Source organism: Calliopsis andreniformis, chromosome 4 (assembly GCF_051401765.1).
Source record: "Calliopsis andreniformis isolate RMS-2024a chromosome 4, iyCalAndr_principal, whole genome shotgun sequence".
NCBI lineage: Eukaryota > Metazoa > Arthropoda > Insecta > Hymenoptera > Andrenidae > Calliopsis > Calliopsis andreniformis.
In genome coordinates, this window is record NC_135065.1 from 11,565,267 (window position 1) to 11,588,651 (window position 23,385).

Consider the following 23,385-nt stretch of genomic DNA (forward strand, 5'->3'; position numbering starts at 1 on the left):
CGACTACTGTATACCTATTCCTCTCTATTACCTTCAATTCTAAACGACTCAAAGTTAATTTGACACGCAAGGGGTTTATCGAATCGATCGTAAACACTGCACGTGCAACAGGTAGAACGTCCGCCTAGCACCCCAGATGATGAATGACCCGCGGCGTTTCGGTAGAATTGGAGCAGGGAAGATCCACAGGTCGCGAGTTTGGCACGTAAGACGTCCACCTGTATATCAGTTTGTTTTCCACACGTGATACGTGTAATACGGACACTAACGCACCTCGTCGTCTATAGTAGATCGTGTTACAAGGGGTAATTGAAGAACGATATGCATAGGTATACACATACGCGTGTAGTACAAGATGTGCACGCGTGGGCATTGTCATTATCGCAGGCTACACAGTACATTAGAGTGTTTCGTGCCGATATAATATATCACATTACTACTGTAAACGTTCAGGGGTGTGGCTCCGCTGGTCACCACAGGATACCTCGATACGCGCTCCTGTGCGTGGATCGTTTACAATTCACCGCCTGTGTGTGTGGTTATTTTAAAAATCCACGCGAACGGTAGCCTAAGCGCGACTATTACACCTGGAGTATACTGTGATTCAAATCTACGCCTCGCTACTAACCTGCTTTTATTCTATATTCAGTTTATCAGAAAAATGTGTCTTTGAGAAATCTAGTAGCTGATTTTTTAATAATTTATGCTTGAAATAAAAACAGAAATCATTCGTTAATCAGTTTTCCGTAATTGTAATTGATCTACTGCGTCTTTTCCACGAAGAACCACTTATTTCTGATGAAGAGGTTTGGTTGTTTCCAATCGGAGCACGTGGCAGACAGCGTGCACCGTACGCGTGTATCTATTATGCTCCAGCTGGCAGGTGTAAATTGCGGGAATCTCGCGACTTTGCCCTGTTACCCGTCAGTTTAATTAGTGCTTGGTAGCACCATGAATATTAATACCCCAAGTTAGCGTCATTTCGTCGTTGACACTAATTGACGACTCTCCTTTGCGCGTTAATTTGTCCAGCTTGAACTAATGTCCACTTTCGCGCCAGGACACTCCCTCGATACGTTCTGCAACCGATCCGAAGCGAGTCTAGTTTCAAATGATACGAGGTCCCGCGACGAAAAATGAAAACGTTCATTCCGCCCTTCTAATCACTATCCAATCCGTCTCGATCAAGCGCGCTCGAGCGATAACGCCGACAAATAAAGGACGCGCGTCTGTTCGATTAAATACGAACATTAATAGTCAGGCATTTACATAAGAGGGGCGCGCGCGCAAATCAGAAACCGCAGCGGCGATCTTGCACGAGAGGCCAGGGGGAAAAAAAGACCGAGTCCAGGGGAAACAACAAGACCCCTAATTACTACGTCTCCCCGCGGCCTATAAATTTATTCGTTTCTCTCGATTAATTATGCAACCGCGAACGACGAAAAAGACGCCGTGCCGCGGCGCGCCGCGTCGCTTGAGGATGCAACATATTACAGGAAGATTGTGAAATAAATTAATCGGGATTGCGTGTCAAGAAGCAAGTTCACACTGCAAAAATGTAGCAAGTTTCCTACATTGTTGCGTGATGTCGAGATTGCATCGATAAATCGTCTCATTTCTGCTCGTGTCAGATGAATTAATCAAGGGAAGGATCGGAGGATCTCTCTCAAAACGCATTCGCGGTGCAATAATGAGAAGGTGTTATGCAAATTCGAGGTGCTCGCATTGTCTTGCACTGGAGACCGATAATTCCTCGGTTTCAGTGTTGGAAATGCTCGCGGTTGCTATTACGTGCAAATGAGCTGAGCTCTGTATTCTTCAGAGGGGAAAGTTTGTCAATGGGAGAGCTGAGAGATGGAATTTATGCTTGTTTTATCGGATTTAAATATTTGAATGTTGGAAGATTTGAAAATTTGAATATTTGAATATTTGAAAATTTGAATATTTGAATATTTGAAAATTTAAATATTTGAATATTTGAAAATTTGAATATTTGAAAATTTGAAGATGCGACTTCCATGACTACTCCAACACTGAATTGTTGCAACGAATGAATTTTTGAGGCAGTACGTTCCACAACTCGATCCATCTGCCTCTAAAACACGGTATACTCCAGCATCATATTTCATCGAGCGATCGCGTGCAAAAATGCTGCGTCAATAAATCGGCCGGAAAGCTCACGGAACGTGGCGCGAGTGTTACGTGAATTTCATGCACGCCGCTGCCACGTGCACGCTTCTTTTTCAATGGACTTTAATTAGCGCTAAAAATAACCGTCTCTATTTTTACATGCAAGGTGACTCGGAAGAAATGGCTGGTATCGTGACGGTGACAGGCTCATCAGAATAAACGATTCGTCTCCCTAGAAAATTGAAGCCCGAACGTAAGTAACGGTACCAGCGTGGTGTCCGCTCGCAACGCGAGTTGCAAATGGCAGAGCTTATAAATTATGCGAACGCTGCGGCCCTGTACTCCAATCTCAGGATGCACAGGTAGCAGAAACACGACGAGCACGACGCCGCCAGATTCCTGTTACACTGTCGCGATACATTTGCTGTAATCGAACAGCCGATCGTTTTAACAAGCTCGTTAAGTCTAGCACGCCCGATCTCCACAAAGTTGATCGGCCGTTTTTCAGGCTGGCAAATTTTTATGGGAGTGCCGAACGCGCCAGAATCCGTCAGATACTATCTGTGATCATCGTGAGACGTTGCAGCGTCTTAAACACCGTATATCGCTGTTCTAATCTCCATCGCCGACAAACTTCTGGACTGATTGCAACGACCGTGTCGCTCGTTTCGAGGCAATTGAGTAGCCTACTGGTTTGCATGCAGTTACCTGGGAGGAAAAACCGTCGAGGTTGGTTTTAGAAATCAAGAAGAAACAGTGTTCGCGCGTTTTTGAGACGAAGGTCCCGACCTTCTCGGTGATTTATATCTCCTGCTGCCTTTGGTTCCGTTTCAGAATCTTTGGTGAGAGCAGGGGCTAAATATGAGGCTGTATATTTGGTACTGGCTTATGATTTTTGGAATCAACTACCGAGACACTATTTCTATCGTGTGTGTAAACACTAAAGGTGGCTATAAAACGCTCATAACTTTGCAGGAAATCGCGTCTAAATACGAGGCTTCGGGCATATAGAGCAGCGTTAATACCAGCGAATAGCGAGCCCATATGGCGAACAGTCTCCAATTTTCGGTTTATCTTTCTCCAGTCGATTTCCAAACGCTTCTCTCCTCGTTTATAGCCGCTGCGCTCTGAGTCACGGACCAAATCGAATCGTTATAAATGTAACGACGACTCGTTCGAGCAGATGGAAATCAGCGTTTTGCAGAGGCAGAGGGGGAAAAACGCGAGCATAAACATTCGCGCCGCAGCGAAATAGTTGGCAAATGGCCATTCGACCGTTGGTCCCCGTGTTTTCTTCATTTCACCGAGATATCGCGCGACCCACTTGCAGACGACGGATGTTCCGCGGATCCCCGAGTCGAGAACGCTTGGCGCGGGTCCAAAGCTGCGCGTCGTAATTGCCTCGAATCAACGCGACTGGGAATTACTCACCGTCTAGGCGAAGTAACGACGTTTATACGCGCATAACGCCAATCTGTTATTACGAATCGCCAGCGAAAACAAGCATTGCAGAGCGAGTCGATGCTTCCCTGATGAGAGCCCAGGAATTTACTGAAGTCCACGAAAGTTTAGATTTCGATTATGAGACGAACGAGGAGCGTTGCGATAAAATTGAAACGTGACTGCTGGAGTGAAGAGACAACGAGAGCATAATCGAAAAGATAGCGAGTGGTCGCTAGGGTGATGCCATCGTTCTGAATACTTTTAGCGTGATTAATTGCTGACGATTCGATCGCGTGGCGAGCAATCGCCTGGTGAATCGTGAGGCGAAGCTGATTGACAGCCAGCGCGATAGCACGCTGCATGACATCGCTCTTGCGATAGTCTGGAAAATCAGGGAGCTATTAATAGAGACCGATAGCGAGGGTTCTAGGATTTTCTCGTGCCAGAGGCACCTGTGGAACGATGTTCTGCTGGGAGGAATGACAATAGAGTTTCCTGGATGTAGTCTTCTATGGATTCTTAATCGATCTGTTTTACGAGGACTTGATCGAGCTTAAGGTGCGTGTGCTGTTTGGAAATGAGCTATTGGTTCTTGGATTGTGGAGGGAAATTGGAGCCCCTCGATTTCCTTTACTATTACGTGTGACAAGTGAAGAGAAGTTTTATTTCTACCATAATCGAGGGAAAACTCTAGCTATAAATTCTCAGAATCTGTATTCCCATTTTTTCTGGCTTCCGTTTTCCTCTCCATTTTCTAATAGGCGCACGTTTTCACGGCACAGGTGAAAGTGGAGATTTCGTGAAAACTCTGCTGAGAGTGAAATTAACGGTAGAGGTGTGGCACGCGTATTGTGAATAGTACCGTCAATTTACAATGAATCACTTCCACCAAAAAGAGAAGGCAAGCAAGCACTTTCACGCACACCACATATGACTTCCCCTGAAGTGACTCAGATTTCCTAAATGTGTCTCATACCTATATTACAACACAATACCACATCATATCCGAATCTCCAGGAAAAACAGTCAGATTATAAGGTACTAAATGTCCCAATAGCTGACCATATCCCGATATCATCGACACTAATATTAATTTTATTTAATTTTAAATTTAAATCCCAACATAAAACTACATTTTTTGGTTGCCCACTCCCTGGAACATTCGAAATCTCAATCGTCCATATTGAGACATTTACCTTAATCGAGACAGTATCGTCGAGTTTTCGCGTGGCGGTTCGTTCGAATAATGGAAGGCGATCGTGGGCCGCGGGCAACTTCATCATCCGCGTGCATGTTGCTCTCCAATGCCGTTTTCACCGCCACTGGATTTTTCCCCCGCAGAGATCTCTAACTACTGTTCCTCGTACCGATGCAGTGTATCGCGTTACCGCGATCGGCGTGTAACTCAATAACACGCCCGACTATTTCCCTCTTCCAGACCGTAGACCGCAATGTTATTACTACCGAGGCGAGCAAACACACGATTTCGCAGTTTCCTCGCGGCCTACGAGCGTGATATTTCACATCGCGTCGAGCCCGCGCGACGGTAATAGAAAATCGGCGGGGCGGCCAAGGAGCGCGGTTTTAACGTCCTCGCGGGGAAATCGAGCCTGACCGTTTCACTAAATAATTACTCAACGACGTTGTAAATCAACGATCAAACGCGGACGTATCTTTGCCAGAGCGCGTGCCGGCTCAATCGATTGCTATAATCCTGCGAATTCCGCATCGACCCGCTCTCGCGAGAGCGTAATTACAAGCAAACGTTTCTATAAATCCCCACGTCTGAGATATACTCGCGATTTCATCGGGTTAACGCCATCTCCTTCACCCCCCTTGCTGGCTGTAATTGTTGCCTGGAAACCTACTAATCTGGAAAACAGGATGATAGCATCTATCAGCGAGGGGATCTGATTGCTTTATGACGGGAATGAAACGCGAAAATGGATGGTTTGAGTGATTTCATAAGGCGCGCCCAGAATTATCGCCGGAAGACATTTGATAGGCAAATGGAGCAGCATTAATTGACCTGTTCCAAATTCCGAGATTTTTAGAAATCCTACGATTCTAATGACGATAATTCTACAGTAGATAGTATTCTTTCTTCATTTCGAAATTCTATTTCTCAACCCTCATTTCAGAAACTCCACACACCCAATTCTTAACCCAGATCTTTTCTATTGGACTCCAGAATGGGCTCAAACGATTTCTCTAAAATCACCGATCCAACAGATAAGGATTCGCATAGCCTGAACGGTCCTGTAGGATCTAACCTACGTCTGATCCAGCCGCTTCTTCTTTTACCATGAATGGTATTGCATTGTTCCACGCTTCCGTATAATGCATCCACACAGGCTCGAACGATTTGCGGAGGGCTGTGCACGTGCACGCGCGTACATCGGCGCACGCCAGAATTCCGCAGAAGTAGCTGTCGTATGTTTTCCCTGCATACAATGTTCGTGACTGGTTTTATCGCCTGCGAGCCCTTCTTGCCTCGCAGCACCAAGTTACACAGGGTCATTTGTGGTGATCGCGCGAAGACACACGTTTATACGCGCGGTTTCGCGAATGCGTTTTTAACGCGTCGAATAATGGTTTGTTGCAAGGGAAACACTGCAGCAAGGAAAGTGGCCTTTCCTTGCTTCTATCGTATCAGACAATGTCCATTTCTTTAGCGAGTATTAGAGGGAAATCTATGCATGAGGCGATAAATATTCGAATTTCACTTTTCAAGTGGATAATTTCACGTACACCCACACATGATGGAGCTTGACTCTGTTGGCAGAGCGTCAGTGGTTGGTCGAACTTTCTGGTTAGCAGGCACCACGCGACTAACATTCGGTTATTTTAACACGTTCCATGCCACGTGAGCTGTCTTAGTTGAAAGTCAAAGTTAAAGGGGAAGTAGGTTTCCTGGTTCTTACGATTAATTGAAAGTCTTTGAAACATGTCATTGTGAAATTGATCCAATCTTTAAAGATTGAAATTCGAAAAATCTTAATCTTTAGTAGGAGTACTAACTTTAAATCAAGAGAAATGTGGGGATAACCAGTGGTTCCTAAGACTCAGCTGTTTGCATTTAAATATCGCTCGTCTCGCGTGTATCAGTGTCCTAGTGCGATGCAGACACAAGTGGTTGCATTGAAAAGTGCATCGAGATGCAACAGAGAGCAAACGGGCGTGTTTGTGGTCCCATGGCGGATGTGGACCGCGATAACGCGTTAAAATAGTACACCAACAAACGATAACACGTATTTAGAATATCTGCCGCGGTTGTCGTTCCTCGCGGCATTAAATCGCGCGGCTTCTCTGGAATTGCAACGATCCAAGCGGACTAATACCCTTTTCGTCGGCATGTTACCACGAGTTTTCAGATACGAGGGAGACAGACAGAAACAGCGACCGTAACTTCGTGCGTGTTACTACGATAATGATGACTGGCTACTGTTAATCGTCTCGTTTGCCGAGGTCATTTACACAGCCTCGCTCGCTCAGGGGAAAAACTGTTTAATCTCACCTAAGCAACATGGCAGAGTGACTTCACGGAGAAGATTGTCGATGCTTGGACGCTATATCTCGAGCATGCTGCTGCCAGTTTGTGCTCTCCGCGGTTTCAGCCTGAACTTCTAACAGCCACCTGAAACAGGGCATCAAAAGATGTGTTTTAGTGTCTGGACAAAATGTAGGTATAAACTGGCTGTACCTCGTAAGTGGGTACAGACAAAAGAAAGTTTGAAAGATAAGCAAATAGAAAAAGTACTATTTTATAAAAGTCAACTGTGGAATATCTACATAAGTTCTACAGCGTATAGAGATACATAGGTACTCCAAAATAAATGTGTTACCAATATGAGATAAAAAACTTGTTATCAGTCCCTATAAACTTAAAGAAGAATAAAGAAAGTTAGATACTCCATACTTGCAAGGCACAGCCACGTTAAGAAATTACAGGCTACTAGTTCCTCTTATACAAAGGCTCGTGAAAGCTTCCTAGAGTATCCTCAATAATGCAGTGTATCAAAACAAGTAGTATACGATCAACGCAGAGCACCGCACAAAAACAACACACAAGGCCATTGATACGGTGATCCCCCAGATATCAACAAGTATTCGCAATGAATGAACACACTCATTACCACAACAATTACTATCGTGTAACTCGTATCTCCCACAGATATTCGCCGACTGAGATCTCTTGAACCGCAGGAACGTCCCAAAACAAGGACGAATTCCGACTGAATGGCTCGTGGGGCATCGTCGGTGCTCCGAACGCGCAGGAATGATCGGTTACGTGTCCTAAGAGGATTAGCTCTCCGCCCATCGCCTCGAACCACAACACATCGGTCAGAAAAAGTTCGTCGCGTATCGACCCTCGAGTTCCTCGCCGCGGCAGACCACGTAATCGTAGTTCCGCCAATGTTCCGCGCGTAAACGCGCACCTGCCGGCGCGTGTCGGGCTCGTTTACCGAGAACGCTCGCGCTGACGCGTTACTCGTAAACGTAATCGCGTCGATTAAGGCGGCACACGCGGATTTCTAATCGGGGCCCGTACGCCGACCGTATTATGTCACCTTCCGCTGACGCTCGACAATTTTAATCGATCTATCGGACCGCGCGAGCAACGCCCGCCAACGACTCCTTCCCGTCTCGTTTCCATTCCATTTTTCCTCTTTCGTAGTCCACGGTTTACGTAACGCCGCCAATGAGGGATCGCGTATTAATTACATTGGTAACCGGCAGCTGAGTCGACACGAGCAAGCGGCCCTGAGAAAAAGCTCGAACCGATGGATCTTTGATTCGAGTCACCACTTTCCACGTGCTTTGCGCAGAAAATTTACTACAATTGGTTCGCGACACTTGTCACCGTTTGCTTTCGGTATTAGCGCATCGATCCGATTTTTCTTTCTATACGGAGATAATAGGATCTCGAGTAACACTTAGGGGCTTATTTAAAAATCTACTACTTCAAAAAAGTAATAAATAAAAATTCGGATCGGTTCACTAATAACCAAAGTAATTGAGAACTGATTCTAACATGCTATAGATATCTATAATTCTATATACTTGTGAATAAAAAGGTTGATTTCACGGTGAATTTTCACAGCAAGACAAAACCACCCTTAAAAACTAAATTCCCACGAGCTCCCACCGTCATCAGAGGTGCCCAATCTCATGAATAGTGCCCCCCGAGCATTTCACTGTCCCTAATGTGCAGGAAAGCCGGAAGGGACCTCCCAAAGGAAGAGGAGTCGCGGTTCGGACCCTGAAGGGAATCGAATTGCGACGCGCGGCGAGTCGAGGAACACCCACATAGCCCAGCGAGGCGGGGAACGTAGGTGATTTCACGATTCCGGCACACACGGCGGTGCATCGGGATAAGAGGGACGAGGCAGAGTCCAGATATAGACCTGCTGTAGGTAATAGTTCGGTAGGTGGTAGTGGTAGCGCGAGCGGTAGGACCGGTAGGTTTGGTTTACTTCAAGTTCGTTGCGGCCAGCCGGTTGGCCACTTTTCTTCCTCGCCTCTTCCTCTTCCTTTTTTCCGTCAGCGTTTTTCTCTTTTTTGCCCCCCCCTTCCCTCCTACCACTGCTATTTCCTCCTCGTTCATGATCTCCCACCGTCCTCCCTCGACCTCCTTTTTTCTCCTTCTCGAGCCATTTCTTCCGACCGCGTGTTTGTTTTAACACCGTGAACGTGGCGTAACGACGAGGAGCATCGATCGAAATCGGTGAACGAGGCAGGTAGACCGGCTCTCGTGAAATATCGAACGTATCCCCTTCGCTTAGTGGACGAAGGGGGAATCGACTCGCAGAATGGTGGGAACGGAAAGAAAATCTCGAGGAGGCTTCTTTGTGGATACCGACAGCTTTGATAGAGGCGTGTCCATGTCGACAACCCACCATTAGGATGAATAAGCATATCTTTATGAGATCTGGACAAACCGCGAGCCTCTCGTATCGGTTACGTTTTTGCTTCTTGAATAACCGACGCGAATGATAGAACGACACTGCGGCCTTTCAACAGAGCAGGATGCGAAAATTGTGGAAAACTTGGAAGTCTAAACTTTCAAGCATCTTTGCGGATTATGGGATCTTACATTCCATGAGCAATTGTTTCCTAGACTACTGAAGCCTCGAGATTTTAAGATCACTGAATCGTATTGAGAACTCGGTTTCTAAGTCTGACAATTCTGATATTCAATATCTATTACTAATTTCTGAAAATTACAAGATCTTGCTATGGATACCACGATACTTTTACTACAATTTCTCAATTCCCAAGTTTCAAAGCTAAAAATAACATTTTTGGAACCCTTCTAATTGGACCCCAAGGAAACCAAAGTACACCCTGCGCGAGCACGAGCTCTTAGCGCCAATTTGAAAAAGAAGAATAAAAAATGCCTCGAAATCAAAGAGCGCGTACGTCCCCAGTAAGTATCAATTATGACCGTGTTCCAGCGAGGCAATAAGAAACTCTATCTGTCGGAATCTCCCATTGCCGGGACAATATCCATTATTATATTACATCATTGCGTAATCGACGTTTACGGTTTTATGGGACTGGCCTCGCGCGGTCGTGTCTAGCAAACTCGGAATCGGAATCGCTCGGACGATTCCGTGAACGTTCGGATTCCGCTGGTGCACTGGCAGACATGCTGGCAGCGGCCAGGATTTCCCGGTATTCGTGCAACTTGCATCGGCCGTACGTGAAAGGGAAGGAAAGTGTGTGCGCTCGATCGCGAATCATCCCGTCCCACACAGGCAGCGATTAAGATGTAACAGGGTGAAAAAGGACCACAGCCCACCGAAAAGTATTTTACAACCTGCGCCTCGGTAGACACTGGGCCCGCCACTCTGGACCACCATAAACCCGAGAGCGCCTAATATGAATGGGGCCTTTCGAGGGCCCCACTTCCCATCCTCGAACCGTTTCGCCGACTCGCACCGATTTATCTCCTGGCATCTTAACGCGACGAATAAATATTTTACCTATCAATACCATAACGTTACTTAACGCAGAACCACCTATGGAAACTTTCTTCCATTAACATACTCCGTTTCACCCGAAACTCTTCGTTTAGATTCGGTGGGCCACGTCCGAGGCTAGCGATGGGACTTCGAAGCGATTCGAAATTGTACAGATATTGAATTCTAAAATACTGAATTATTACTCAATTCTCAAGACCTGCAGAATCTGCAAAAAATTCCAAGACTATTAAAAGATTTTTAAGAGCTCTAAGCTTCGAAACATGTTCGAAGTGACTCGAATTTTTCGTCACAAAAATCCCAGGCGTCGCGACGTTTCTGAAAGCGATCTCCGGTGTGTCAGACACGCCGCTGGCAATTTGGGAGCCGCCAATTAGAGGACCTTTGATCTCCACTTTTCGCCTGTCAAAAGAGAGAATTAATAGATCCTTTCCACCGAACTGCCTCCCGATTCCCTTCGCACCGTTTCCCCTTTCGCGAGGCAGGAAGCAGAGGGGTGAGTCTTTCCCCAGTTTCCCTAAACTCTGTCCCTGGACAGGCAATGAAAGACCCCTGTCGCGGCTTCTGGCCAGGGCCCGAGGGGTTAGGCCCGGTTTCGCATGGAACTGGTTCTAACGGAGTTTTATACCGCGCTCGGTGGACCAGTTTTGCGGCCGTCAATGAAGTGCACTGTACACCGTCGCGAGTGCACTTGAGCGGCATGGGGGACGGAGAGGGGGAGGCGGGGGAGCCTGCACGCGGTGCACATTGCCCAGTGCCGAGAACCAGTCATTGGCCAATCGCGTCACGGACCAAAAGAAGACGACCGTCGGTCGCTCGTTTCGAATGGTTCGCTATGAGTCGATTCGTGCGACGATCTCTCTCCTCTCTGTCGTCCCCCCTTTCATCCCCCCTTTCATCCCCGTCCCTCCCGTCCTTATCCTCGCTCCTTATCGCGTATGCACCAACACACACACATGGCTCGATCCTCCGCTCTCTGTCTCCCGATCTTCCCCTCCTCTCTTTCTATCATCCCCCCCTCTCTCCCTCTTTCTCTTCTTTTTCTCCGACAGTATCTCTCTTTCTCCGTCTTCCTTCCACCTTTTCTCTTTCTCTGTTGCTCGGTCGATCGCTCTCTCCGTCGCACCGCTTCTTCGCCTCTCTTCGTCGCACGCCAGGCCGCGTGGGCCGATCTTCTCTTTTCATTGGTCTCTCCTCATTGCAAAGTGCCGTAATATTCTCCTGCCGGAGTTATTTTCGTCGCGCTCACCCAACCAGCTCTCCCGAGGCGGCATTGCACGAGGTTGCTCTCTGCGCGCATTGTCTCGAGGCCTCTGCCGGAGTAACTGGATTTCCAGGCTAGCAAGGCGATCGCCGCCGATACCGCCGATCTTCCCACTTTGCCTTTGTCTCTTCTCTCCCCCTGACCATCGGAGGGACGGCCCTTTTTTCTCGGAACAAAGCCCGACGCGCGTTTAAAGCTCCATGGCGCGGATGGACTTGGCGGGAAAATTTGAAATTTCAACTGAGCTTCGGTGAATACTGGTGAGGATAAAAAATCGAATTTTTGATGCCACTGTACTTTAGCTAGGTCTTGAATTCTTTTAAATTTCATTCTTTGGGTAATTAGAAGATATCGAGTCGATTAAGAAGTAAAGAGTGGTATCGATGAAATGAGTTACGATTTCGACCTCGTCAACGAAGAACTGCGTCGAGAGCCGTAACTCAGAAGAGCCGCTCGGTAAACCACAGTGCCGCTTTTAGACTCGTTAAATACATCTGCAGATCGTTAATCGGGGCCTGAATGAAAGGAACATCATGATCAACCGAGACAACCGTGGTCGTAATCTCGCGCACAAGTGAAGTGTGCACCGTCGTGGCCACTTCGTGTGCACGTGTGAGTGCCACTCGTTACTTAATGCTTACTTATGTCGGGGCATTACTCGTTAGTTATTACTCAACCACCCTTGCCACGCTCAGCACAGCAGCACTTTGATATTCCTCGGATCACGCGAGCCACCGAGCCGAAAATTAAAGAGGCTGCGCCGAGTCGTTAGGACATTGAAAATGTTGCAGTGCTCGCGGGACTGAGGATCTTTATTAATCTCCCCGTGAATTTTCTGTGTTATTTTCCGACAATACCCCCCCTATTTCCGCCCCTCTTCTGGCGTTGCATTCTTCTGCGTGTTCCGCGTGTAACGACTTAATTACGGGTACGGGAGAACAGCATTAAAGCAATTTTCGCTCGAAAATGCTACTCTCGAGCGACTGACTCTGTTATAAGAGAGACATTTTTCGACATCAATTGATTTCTTTTTTTAAATGTCGTAAGCTTTTGATCATACAAAATTTTTCCTCCAACGCTGTTCCCCCTTCTCTCCGGGACTTCAAGAGCGACACATAATTTGACGAATCGGGAAATGGAGCAAAGTATAAGTACGACGGCAAAATTGTGTTCGAAGCGAACACGTCCGCTCGTGGATTACATACCTACGCGACAGAGCCAATGTAAACGAAACGTGTGAATATTAAGTGAGTATAGTGTTGCATAACGCGCCACGACGTCGTTTGATAATGATAAAATTCTATTTCTGCGTCGCGTTCGACACTCGTCGGTTTCGTTGTCGATACACTTCGATTTACGTCGTTCCGCGGTATTGCGTACACGAATTAACCCTCGACTGACATATATGCTCAACCAACCCTTATCGAAGGCTAATTGAAAATCCGCGAATTCTCCGCGAATTCTCCCCGAAAGCACCAATCACACCCAACGATACCAGAAAGAGAGAATACACATTCCACGTTAAGTTCGCAAGAAAGCGTGCAATCATGATAGCTTAGATCATCCAACGTTTCATTAATTACTCCAGGAACGGGCCATAGCACAGGTCAATCGTGCAATTTCAGTGCTCGCGCGAAGCATGTAGAGCTAATTACGTCCATTAAGCACGGGAATACTTGACTGATTAATCGGAAGGCACGTGTATTTCGCGTCGCATTAAGAATAGAGAGCCTTACATCAGATATTCTTTCCTTCGATTTCGCTCGAGAGATGAGGATTACCTTCAATCCTCTGGCTAATCGATCTCCCAAGGCAGATCGATCTCTCCTGCTCGTTTTGCGAAAATCGGCTCCCGTGGATTAATAAGGAGGTTCGCAAGCATAAATCTCGGGTGACGCACGAGGCGGCCGAGGGAAAATAAACAAAGTTGTATGGTCGTCGTAAACTACGCGCCGTGGTGCAATTATATTAAATTGGTCGCATTAATTGCTATTAGATGTATCGTAGATCACGCGCCTCGCAGCGCCTCTGTCGTCCGCATTAGGAACCATGGGAACGAAACGTAGCGGTTCCCCGCGAGATTTATTGCCATCGCGGTGCAATTTACGCGCGTGTAGCCTGAACTGAAATTATGCAAAACAGTCGCGACGTGGTCCCAAACCAACTCTGTTTCCCGAAACGACCACTACAATCTATCTACACGAACTCGAACGAACCAAACCAGTCGCGTCAAGAAGCAGACAGATCCCGCGGTTTTCGCGTGATCAGAGTCACTCGAATCTCAAGAGCCCTGCCTTAATAAAGTTGTAAATAGCGTTTTTACCAGCCTCCGCTTTAATCCTCCTCTCCGCTACGAGCTTCTGTTTTTCCACTCGATTCCATTCCAGTCCAGTCTCCAGCGACACGCGTCCTATTTTTCTGCTCTCTTTTTTAATCCACTCGCGACGGGGATCGTGTTCCATCTGCAGGCGAGGATAAAAACTAATTCGTATATAGAAACCGCTTCGAACGAGGCCCCAAATGGACACGCATTAATAGAGCGTAACGACGAGGAGATCGAAGCGTGGAAAATGCATACATACTTGAAATTTCAAAGCCAAGGCCTAATTGTACTCTGAATGTCGTAATTTCGTTGACGACTGCTCAGGCTCGACTTATATGGCATCTAGGCACGCGTTAAACTGGCTAGGGGACGTTACCAGGGCCACCTGTTTGGCGTGTAACAATATTGCTACACAGCGGCGTGGTATAGCGGTCAACAAAAGGGTTAAGCATCGACGTTCGAAATAATTAAGTTCATTAAACGTCTCTGCTGGTACGGTCGTTCCACCGAGCCGCTTTTGAACGGCGCACGATGAAAAGCTATTGTTTGGTCGACGACCAACGCTGACTGTCTCTCCTGGACAATATTTATCGTGACAACCTTTGCTCCGCGACTCGAGCGATTTTTATTTTCTCGGTTTGCACGTGTACGCCTGACGGGGTTGACTGGACAAGAAAACCATGGGTGCAGTTATCGATGGAGAAGGGAGGTCGGTGATAGATCTATTTTTGATCCTCGAACAGGACCACTGTGAAACAAATTATCGATGACTCTGCATTTCATTTAACTCCCGCACAATCTTGTCTAACTAGAAGATCAAACAGAGATAACAGCCTGAACAAAATTTTGTCCACGTTCCAGGGTACCTGGCGATGACTCAGCTGACTCGTGACAGGGAAACGTGCCACGTGCAACCTAGCGAAAAAATTTGATGATTCTAGACCTTTCCAGAAATGAGGAGAGCTCTAGAGCAAATATGGCGGTCGGAAGAAGAGCGAAAGTATGCGTTCGATGACCGAGCGCGAAGCTACGATGGGTCCAACATTCGATAGAGGGAAAGTTACCATGGAAATTTTCCTAACCGCGTGCTCTTATCTACTCGCTAAGTAAACTGTTAACAGTTAGAACACAGTGGACCGCGACACAGCAGACGTCGTTCTAGCAATTTCTCGGGATCCATGTCGCGATCGCGCGAGCACAGTTTCGTTTACACTTGTACGTCAGAGATTCGTGTATCAGAGCCAAGCGACGAAAATACGCCGATTACCGACGGCAAATAATATGAAAGACTGCTCACGCATTCCAAGCTCTATTATGACGAATTTTTTTTCACTCTTAAAGTCCATTTTTGAATATCTTCTGCTGCCAAGACTGTGAAAAAGGGTCTCTAGGTGTAGCGCTAGGTTCGCAACGAAGTTTCGCACAGTAGTTAAAAGCTAACTTTAACATGTTTACAGTCAAGAAATTTTTGTGCAATTTTCATAGGCTATTTATGCAAATCTATGTTATCGAAAACAAGGATGTTACATAATTATTACTATTATCTTGCATAAACTTCTAATTATATCTGTATCTAATTTGTTTTAGAAAAACATTGCAAGTCCAAAGTATCGAGCACCAGCGCGACCGCCATGGCGGTGAACGTGCTAATATGATAATAAAAAGTCGAAATCGCGTAGTAGACGGTTCTACTACAGACATGTTATGTTATGATATGTTATTACACCTGCATCGAGCGTAGTGGGGAGTATGTTGAAAAGTGATTAAGTGCTTTCATTCTTATTTGTACGTACTCTGTTAATAAAAGAATATTAAGGTTACCTGTTGACGCCACCTCGTGTGTAGAGCAAATATTTAACGTTAAAGTCTCATCTTCTAAAGTACAACTGCGATTGTCAGCTAAAGCAATAGCTAGCAAGACACCTGTCTGCGAAAGACAATTTTCTTGACACGAACCCCATTGAATATACGTTCACCATAACTTTCCCTTGTTTATTACACGCGCATCGCTAATACTCAACTTACAGGTTAATTCCTATTTATGTCCATTGGCCCTATCAGTGACGCGATAGAAATTTATGCAAGCAATGAAATTTGTGTTCATACTGCGACCTTTCAATTCCCCATGGCTATATACACGTAGACTCCTCAAACACCTCTTTACACGATATAGCTACTGTAAACACAGCGTCCAACAAAAAAGCCTCGACAGGCCACCACAATCACCGCCTCACGCTTCAATTTCCCCGAGCGTAAGACGCAGAAGAGACGTCAACACACGCGTTGTTCCGGAAATACACGGCAGGATGGTCCGCGCGGTCGCGCGTGACAAAGCGAATCGAGATTTCCATCACAAGGCGCGTGTCACGCGACGAAAATTCGTGCTCGAGCATCGCCGTCGCCGCAATGCACTTTACTCGCCCAGTATCGTCCGCTTTCGCGCCCGCGCTATCTCCGTCTGCCTCTCACAACCACAAGCGACCGCGTACGCAACAGATTCGACACGCGCCCTTCTTATCACCGAACAATCGACCTTTCCGCGGAGCTGGAAGCTCGCGCGATCTCCTCCACCATCGCGAACGCCATCGTTTGCCGCAACAATGACATAACTCGAAAGCCACGATTTTCAGAATTTCTCAATGTAGACTCAAGGATCAGTGACAAAGTTACAGCGAGTGACGCGTTTGGAAGAGATACGTGCGAGTTATTCTAGTCTTATCAGAGATGCGAGCGAGAAGACTGCCTCAGAATAATTCCTGCAACATTTGACGCAAGTCCCTTGCAGTTTAGCTGTTCTAGAGAGGCAACATTCGCGATACGGTCGATGGGGGTGGAATCGAGTGACACCGCGCGAAAATCTGGTTGAAAAGAAAACTCGGAGGAATTTCCTCGGCGTAGCTGGCGTTCATCCAATCGTTTACTCTAGCGAACGCCCGCTAGAGCCCTAGTCGTTCGTGTGTACCGCACAACTATTCCCGCCGGCTCTCTCCCTCCCTCTCGCGGCGGAGATAGAGCGAGAGAGACGGAGAGAGCGGTGCGGCGACCGACGACGCTTCGACGGGAGAGAGACAATCGCAGAGAGAGCGAGAGACGGCGAGAGTGCGGAGGAAAGGGAGGCAGAGCAGAGGAAACCAAAGAAAGATGAGGGAGGGGCGGGTGGGGAGTCTTTACACGGGGCGCACACGGTTCTCTGTTACCTGCGACTCGTGGCCGTGTCCAGCATGGTAATCCAATCCCTCGGATGGGGGGCTACCTCGTCATCCCTGCGGCTCTTTGGCTGGCCGATCGCGAAAAGTCGAGGAACTTCACTTAACAGCTACTTCCGTCCTCCCCAGGGCACTGCTTCGAAATCAAATCTCACTCACTGCCGCTTCGGGACCCGTGCTCACCAGAGAACGCGGAAGGACGCCTTTACTGGCGCGAAGACGACGCACTTCTCTAGCCGCCAAGTTTTCTCCACGTCCCTGTCGCCCCCTGTCGCCCCCTGTCGCTCCCTGTGACTCCTGAGTACGTGCACTCCGTGTGTCACGAGAGAACGCGAGCACCACCAACTCTGTTCGGCTACGCGCGACGAACGGACCGAGGAGCACGATTCGCGGGCTCGACTTCACGGGGAACGCGCCACTGACAGCCAATTCTTGTACCCTCGTAAACGACCGTACGCGAGCAGAGGCCGCAATACACTGACGGAACACATGACTTCGAGGGGTCCTAGTGTCTCTGTGCGCCGCGAAGGTGGCGCCACCGACGCGGCGCTTCGATCGAGATCGGTCGCCCGCCGAACGCTGTACGAACGTCGCTGCTCATCGTAACAAGTTTCTTTTTCTAATAAATTAGAGCAGAGTTGGCGTGAATTGTGTATTTGGACGGATGAGGAAGTGGATTTGAAGAGGATTGAGGATTTGGGTGAGAGGATGAGTGGTGAGGGATGATTGGCGCGGAAAGAGGAGAGAAGGATCTGGCGCGCGAGATCTAACCGTCTGGGGATTAACGTGAGTCGTGCCTTGTTATTAGCTTGTAATTTACAGGAATTCAGTAATGACAACGATTTGGCGCGGGTTGTAAATACTGGCTGATGGAATTCGGGGAATTCTGACGCGTCTGAGTGTGTCAGGATCATTGTCGGGGGATATGTACCGTGAGCGTTCGATTGACAGTAATGGCGGGAAATGACGGGATTTGTTGAAGCGATCCTAACCCTGTTTAATGGCGCGTGATTAGGGGGCGCGAGTTTGAGACGTGGGGTGAATTTTTCAATTTCTTTAGACTTGATTTTACGAGCGTTGAGTAATCGTGAAATAAAAATGACTTTGATTTCTATGTGTAATTATTTCGAGATTATTATTATAATACAAGTATAGAGCAATGGTCCCTGATTACTCAGATGTCGAAGGATGAATTTTGGTATGAATTGCATTTTTCTGGTGAAATGTCAAATATGGCAAAAATCGAGAGAGTTCTCATGACGAAATGCGCGCACACAAAGTTTGAGCGACGCATTTCGTCAACCGATAATCCTAGCCGTAAATAAAATGCCACGTCGGGTCAAACAAATTGTACCACAAGCAAGTTGGAATGACGACATAAGGAACAGAGTACGATTTCGTCACAGTAGCGTGAAGGAATTATTTTTAGAATACCCAAAAGTTTGCTGTTATCGCGACCACGCGGTTATCGCATTCCTTGCGGCGTTCTGCATCTTCGCGCATTTTCGCTTCCATCTCTTCTGTTTATTCCTGAAACTTTTGATAATTCTTATAAATTTTCCTTCGAGGCAGCTCGAAATATCGCTAATACATAACAAAAAAATTCGAATTCAGACACTGTCAAACGTACATGCATAGTCTCTTTTGCAAATAGAATATGTAGATACTTAAGTGGACAATGCAAACCACGAATTTAATGCTTATAGTATATAAAAAATACAGAGGTCTGACACCTCGTCAGTTTTTATTACCAGTGAAACTATTACCTATTTCTATCTGCCAATATTTTCGCGGGAATGATCGTTCAAACGAAGCACCTTGTTTTCCCTTCTTATTGAGAGATCGTTAATGTCGTCGTAATCGACTTGAGCGATTCCCCACAGATTACCGTTACCTATTGGCACGCGAAATTTCAATGTATAAGCGCACGCGAGAGACACGCTAACACGCGGCTGTTCGCGTTCAGTGCAGGACGTAATAGGGCGGTATTGGCATCACACGAAAGCGAATGCCTTTATTATGCGCGCGAAATGCTTATGCACGTGTTCGACGGTGGGTGCGTAAACGAGGATGATAATGGGAAGCGTCACGTTTCGCGGAAAGTGAAGCCTGATAACGCGGAATCGCGAACCAACAATTTCACATCTTTTGCTCTGGCATTTACCGAGTTTCGGCTAAATTTAACCCTCCCGACTTCGAGTAATTTGGGCCTAAAAGGCTGTGAGAGTTCCCCAATTTAAATCAACAAAGCTGAAGAAGCCTCTCACGATATGGGATTCCTGTTTCCTTTGTGGCTGAGGACTGGCCTCTCCCCAAATGTCTGAAAAAAAGACACTGATTTTAGTAATTTAAGTCACGGCTTCTTGGAACTCCACCTTGCCCAATTCTAATGATCGCAATCGAAGAAAAGTTCCTCTGTGGATGCTCCTCGGAGCGACACCCTCTCTACTGTCTCGTCCAATTAATTTCCAAGCTGTGTTCGTTTGTACCTCTCTGCCTCCCGCTATCTTCCTATAAATTTTCCAATATTGCTATCTCTGCCTGCACACACGATAAAGTTCCTCTGTCTCGTTGAAACACGATTGAATATCGTCTCAGAGAAGCGTTCGCCTCTAGGAGTCTTCGTCCTTTGAATGGTCCTGGTGAAATGTTCGAAGATGGAGCTATTTGGAAAATGGGGAATATTAATTCTCCGCGTGTGTACACAACCACAGTTAGCAACAGTGACGTAGCTGACGACGCACAGAAGCGACGATTGGCTGCTAAAACAGCTGTTATCTTATCGTTTCCAACGTGAGTGTCAACACTCGCCGCTTGTCGTGTACAATGTATCTTACACGCGGAACCGCGCAATATGTAGCTTGTAAACTGTGTCGAAATTTTCTTCCTAAAATCCTCTCTTTCGCGATGTACCGCTTCCCCTTCCTTCCACCTGTCCACTGCATCGACGGTCGTTCCCCTCGATAGCTTATCGACAATGGCCAATTGATCGGGCCATCGATGCGTATCAGCTGGTATTGCAATAGGTACTTCATTACGAGAACATTATCGCAGTGAAGATCTATTTGATGATGGACAGGTAGAAGCTAGGACTGCAGCGCTTAATTTTCACCGAATTTTCAAGTCTCCTAATTTCTAAATATCTTCTATGTCCCTCATGGCACCTCAGTTTCCCAGTTCCACTAAAATGAAGATCCTGTCTCTCATAAAATTGATTTCCCCCGCCAAAAGGCATACGAGTCCTCGTATATACCTTGAATCCCGTGAATGGAAATCAGGCTAAATGACAACGAGCCGAGCGTGTCACGATCGAGCGTGTCGAATCGCGACGAGTTTATTTTCAGCTCGGTCTAAGCTCGCGCATATCTTATGCAAAGTAGCCGCGTGTGCGTGGACGGTAGCTTGTTGGCGTCGCAGGTGCGACGGCGTTATATGGAGAGATGCAGCGGGAATAGAGCCGCTCCATTCGACTCGGTGCCTAGGCCAGAGATTTTCGCCTGGAACGACACACGTCGCTCTTCGACGTCGGCTTATCACGAATCTCCTTCTCGTGCACGCGATACTGGGTAATTGCGAAGGGGGGAGGATCGCGGCCGCTCCTTTCGATGCACCGAGCAGATCGACATTCCTCTGTCGAAATTTTTCCCGCTCCGCGCGTATTGTTCTACGACGGATGAAGATAATTCCGCGCCTATAAATAGACGCGCGGCCGGCAGAAGGAGAGCCCAATAAAAGTACTCTACGCCGAGATCGCGCGCGTTCGAGCGTGAAGTCGAAATAATACCGCGTCGCTGACTGGATTCGAATTAAGCTCGTGTAGTGACCAGGATTATTGGCACATGACCAAGGGAATAAATAACTGAAAAAAAAAAGGAAACCTACTAATTTAGTATAGGTATCTTCAACTGATATAGAGCGAGACAATTTTAATTGCTTGTAGGTTTCATTTCTTAAGCTACGTTTATCAGAGTAGATGTAAAACTAATTTCTACCAAGTTGAAACGAGAATTTTGATCGACTCTGGGTTGATCAACTCAGTTGTCTGAACAAAAGTTGCCTAATGTAATATATTGGTTGTTCCTTGAATCGAAGGTTCTGAGCTTTTATTGGGGAAATACTCTACTTTGTTCGGTGACGAGTACTAGCAGACGCGATGCCTGCATCCGCTGCTAATGACGGATCATTTTGCAACATTGCTGTCGGGCCGTCGTGTTCAACAACACGTCGCGTTCTCAGGAGGCAGATCCGCCATTTGAAAATTGCGGCGCCGCTTGCAACCTGTATAAACAATCGGCCATTACGCACCGTTATACGATAATCGTGCTTGACGTCAAATATTAAATGATTTCGCTGCGTGAATCAGGCTGTTTAAATTGTCCCGGCTTGATTGAATGATGGCCGCTCCTCTAAGTTGGCCGACAACCACTTCATCGTAAATAAGATGGTACCCCATTCTGTACATAAGAGTCGCCTCGTTATACAGGGTGTCCGATTCGAATCGCCTTTGATCTTAAAGGAACGCACTCGAAAAATGTCGTGCCTCATTTCCTCTGATCGTTTCACAACCGTTCTGCAGTCGTTCTTTTATACAAACTTGCAACAGCGCTCGACTTCCTCCATCGCCAGAGAAAAGGAAGCTGCAGAAGTTCTTATAGCACAATATCCACGTTCGTGCCATAGTATTTCCTGCGCGGCTGTGAAGCTCGTTCACAGGTTGCACCGTTTGCAAAGGACTCTGAATAGTCGATTGCGCAATAAGTTTAGAAGTGATTCTGGTATTTGCACGAGTGTTTCGCGACGAGGCGCGGAACGAACCGCATCACGTGCATCGTCCACGCACGTAACGAGACGTGCGAATTAAAGCGACGAACAGTTTAGTCGTCGAGCTGCTAACGGTTTTCGTTATAGTTTTCGCGATCGACCGTCGATATAAATAAGCGTAACAGCACCTGATTAGAATCGGAAAGGAAGGCACGCGAGCGGTATGCATAGTAAAACGCTCTGATTCGCTATCTCCATCGGGCGAGCTTTCCACAGCCAATTCTCCATGCAAATTCAAAACGAACCGCGGGCATTCCCCGTTTCGAAAACACCGTTAATTGCGCGCGAAACCTTCGCCAGACCCCTGAGACGATGCAACTGGACCTGCATCGTTTCAGTCGGTTGCATAGCGTCGAATCGATGCACTTTCGCGCGGCTGCAACATTCTTGAATTTTAATCGAACATCGTCCCCGCGGCTCGCACGGTGCAGACGGTCGACTTTGATCGATTTTTTCCGATTTTTCACGCGGCTCGATCGGTCGAGTGGCGGCAGCCAGCCATGCGTGGCTGATAAAGGGGCAAGTAGAATAGCAATCGCCGTCTTTCCCGCGTCGCTCGTCTTCAATTAATTTCCTCGATGCTAATAATTTAATGGATCTCCGTGCGTTATCGGCCGTCGTTCCATCACGCATCGCGCTCGTGTGCACGCAGCAGAAGGCATTGCACTTGCGTGCACCGACGCCGATACCGCGAAAAATGATTGGGAACCCTTCTTCTCCGTCGACGCGACGTCGTCAGAAATCGGTGTTGTGGATACATTTATAGAAGGGCATTCTAGTCTTCTCAATGATTTCTTTATTTCATGGCGTATTATGAATTTACACATCATAGAATCGCGACTCGATCGATCGCTTAAGTAGCTGATTACACATCGTCGAGCGAATTTCGTAAGTACATTTCAAGCTTCCAATCGGTTAGTGTTTTATATATTACTCTATAAATAGTTGGCTTAAGTACTAGGTGCCGGCAGTAGATAATGAGGTTAATACTAGACCAGTAGGATGTTTGGAGGGACCAAGATTCTCCTGTTGCGAACAGGGGAAAGATGCGTCTTTGTGTTTAAATTAAAGACACAGAGATGTGCAAATTATTTGATCGAATTAGTGCCATATTTTCCTATTGCAAGCTGTGTCTATTAATTTATCAAGTGAGGCTGTAGGAATGTATGAAGAGTAAATTATAGATGCGTCGTTTTGAAAATAATAAATTCT

The 23,385-nt window shown here is 46.9% G+C and overlaps 1 protein-coding gene across 2 annotated transcripts in view; it reads right to left on the reverse strand.

Moving 5' to 3' along the window:
• Positions 1 to 17,499, reverse strand: part of LOC143177882 (receptor-type guanylate cyclase Gyc76C) — a 53,467-nt gene extending 35,968 nt beyond the window's left edge. The window contains exons 1-2 of one of the 2 annotated variants that reach the window (XM_076376147.1): positions 17,344 to 17,499; positions 7,091 to 7,210 (exon numbers count right to left, since the gene is read on the reverse strand). The gene's annotated coding sequence lies outside the window, so the exon portion shown is untranslated. Of the gene's footprint in view, positions 1 to 4,769; positions 4,799 to 7,090; positions 7,211 to 17,343 lie in introns of those variants that run through there. The other variant, XM_076376148.1, reaches the window with a different exon arrangement.
• Between the last annotated feature and the right edge of the window lie 5,886 nt (positions 17,500 to 23,385).